Source organism: Xenopus laevis, chromosome 2L (assembly GCF_017654675.1).
Source record: "Xenopus laevis strain J_2021 chromosome 2L, Xenopus_laevis_v10.1, whole genome shotgun sequence".
Lineage (NCBI taxonomy): Eukaryota > Metazoa > Chordata > Amphibia > Anura > Pipidae > Xenopus > Xenopus laevis.
Genome location: NC_054373.1, coordinates 184,938,284 through 184,941,347, shown reverse-complemented (window position 1 = coordinate 184,941,347; position 3,064 = coordinate 184,938,284). Strand labels below are relative to the sequence as shown.

Here is a 3,064-nt window from a genome sequence, read left to right as displayed (position 1 = left end):
CCCTTTATAGTGATCATATCCCGTTATATATTTATATATAGTGATCATATCCCCCTTATATATTTATATATAGTGATCATATCCCCCTTATATATTTATATATAGTGATCATATCCCCTTATATATTTATATATATAGTGATCATATCCCCCTTATATATTTATATATAGTGATCATATCCCCCTTATATATTTATATATAGTGATCATATCCCCTTATATATTTATATATATAGTGATCATATCCCCCTTATATATTTATATATAGTGATCATATCCCCTTATATATTTATATATATAGTGATCATATCCCCCTTATATATTTATATATAGTGATCATATCCCCTTATATATTTATATATATAGTGATCATATCCCCCTTATATATTTATATATAGTGATCATATCCCCTTATATATTTATATATATAGTGATCATATCCCCTTATATATTTATATATAGTGATCATATCCCCCTTATGTATTTATATATAGTGATCATATCCCCTTATATATTTATATATAGTGATCATGTCCCCTTATATATTTATATATAGTGATCATATCCCCCTTTACTGTGAATTAATAAATAATTAAATAAGAATTTGTTTTTGATTTACAGTGGAACGAAGAGAAAGAAGTAAAAAAAACACCATGAATCGCACCATGAACCCCTGTCCTGTTTATGATAAGGAAAGCAAAGTGCTGTTTTTGTTCTTTAACTGTATCACCAAGGGAGTAACAGAGCAGAACGTGAGAGAGATTGGGAATCAGTCCAAGATTTGTTATGTCCCAAGCAAGGATTATGGGAAAACCTGGAGCTCTGTGACGATATCACTGGTGCCACCATCAACATCAATAAACTGCCAACTGTTTTTGTGTCACCGGGACATGGGATTCATAGAGAGTCCGGGAATCTCATTATTCCTGCCTCTGTCTATGTTGTAAGATACTGGACCACACAATTGGAAGGTACAAAAGCCCATTCATTTTACCTCTACAGACCATGGCAACAAGTGGAGCGTATCTGAGAGTATTGACTAGTATGAGACACAGACAAGAAAAGGATAGAAGCGCTAACGGAGGTCGGTAACTGTACAGTCTAAAGAAAGCAAACTCATAGAGATCAGAGGTGGATGTATGGGAAGTGCCATGAGTTTCCCTGGGAAAGTGGAGTCAGGAGAGAAGAAAACCCATTGGCTTCTCTACTCGCTCCAACCAAGGAAGACCAATAAGACTTGGGAATATACTTAAACAAAACCCCAATGAATTCTGAGTCATGGTCCAACCCCTGTCCTATTTATATCGGCCCAAGTGCTTACTCTGATATCGCCCACTGCACAGATCCTGATAAATTTGGTTTCTTGTTTGAGGGGAGAAAACTCCCTACGAGGAAATAGACTTCTGCCTGTTCACTTTACAAGATGCGATGTATGAATGTAACAAGGAAGCTATAAAGTAGCAGGAGTTCATGTTAAATCAGCTGCTCAATCAGTTTTCCCAAAATTACCCTTTATATTATCAGGTTTGAAAATGTGTTCCACTGATGTCTGGTGTTCCCTGTGTATTAGCAGATGAGAAAGTGAAGCTGCAGCTCCTCTTTATTTTGTGTTTTTCTGACGATTCGGTCTGTTGACCGGAACGACTGGACCAATTGGTGGCTGTGCTGTGTATGAAGTATATGGCTGCCATTATATAATCTTTAAACCTACAACTTTTGCTTCTAAATTGTGCTCAGGTCCTCTATATAAGCTATAGGGTATTTACTAGGGACGCACCGAATCCAGGATCGATTCGAGCAGGATTCGGCCTTTGTCTGCAGGATTCGCATTCAGACAAATCCTGCTTGGCCGATCCGAATCTTAATTTGCATATGCAAATTATGGACGGGGAGGAAAAACGCGTGACTTTTTATCATAAAACAAGGAAGTCAAAAATGTTTTCCTCTTCCCACCCCTAATTTGGATATGCATATTTGCATATGCAAATTAATATTCAGTTCGGTATCCGGCCAAATCTTTCGGGAAGGATTCGGGGGTTCAGCTAAATCCAAGATAGTGGATTCGGTGCATCCCTAGTATTTACAGTACAGATTTCAGCTGCAATTGCAATATTAGTTGCTAAAAATTCAGCATTTTGCCATAATTGTTGTGTTATTTGACGTCTCCAGGGGCGCGATGCATCTGGGACAATTGTGAATTCCATGTTTGGCATCTCAATGACATGTGCCAGTTAGGGACAGATTTTGGGTAGAGTCCTGCAGCGGGTTGTGACACCTCTACGGAATGAGGGGAGGATTTTAAGGTGCGGGTCTGCGGTTTGGTTTGCTAGTCTCATTTGAATTTCTTATCTTATGTGATATTGTCGATATTTTACTCCTTTTAAAGTTTAACAAAACTTGTTCCTTATCCCACCCACTTTTGATGATGTCACGTCCGGTTTGCAGCAACGTTACTTCCTGTTTGGTGGTCAGCGGGTTGGGTTGCCGATAAGGCAGTTGCGGGTCCGTGTCAGGGTTGCGGTTTGGGCTGCTGGTTCGGGGCGGGTCCGCACAGGACTCTAATTTGGGATGAGTGCTTAATTGTGCCCTGGGTACCCCTGGAACTATAGCAGGGTGACACCCCAATGTTTCTATATATCTGTAACCTTGTTATGAGCTAAGGGGACCCAGTCTGAAGGTCAGTTAGGGGGAGATTTGGGGTGAGTGTTTATTTGTGCCCTGGGTACCCCTGGAACTATAGCAGGGTGACACCCCAATGTTTCTATATATCTGTAACCTTGTTATGAGCTAAGGGGGCCCAGTCTGAAGGCCAGTTAGGGGGAGATTTGGGGTGAGTGCTTATTTGTACCCTGGGTACCCCTGGAACTATAGCAGGGTGGCACCCCAATGTTTCTATATATCTGTAACCTTGTTAAGAGCTAAGGGGGCCCAGTCTGAAGGTCAGTTAGGGAGAGATTTGGGGTGAGTGTTTATTTGTACCCTGGGTACCCCTGGAACTATAGCAGGGTGACACCCCAATGTTTCTATATATCTGTAACCTTGTTATGAGCTAAGGGGGCCCAGTC

At 40.3% G+C, this 3,064-nt stretch overlaps 1 pseudogene; it reads left to right on the top strand.

Annotated features, from left to right (window-relative positions):
* The first annotated feature begins 652 nt into the window (after positions 1 to 652).
* Positions 653 to 1,460, top strand: LOC108707617 (annotated as a pseudogene).
* The last annotated feature ends 1,604 nt before the right edge of the window (positions 1,461 to 3,064 follow it).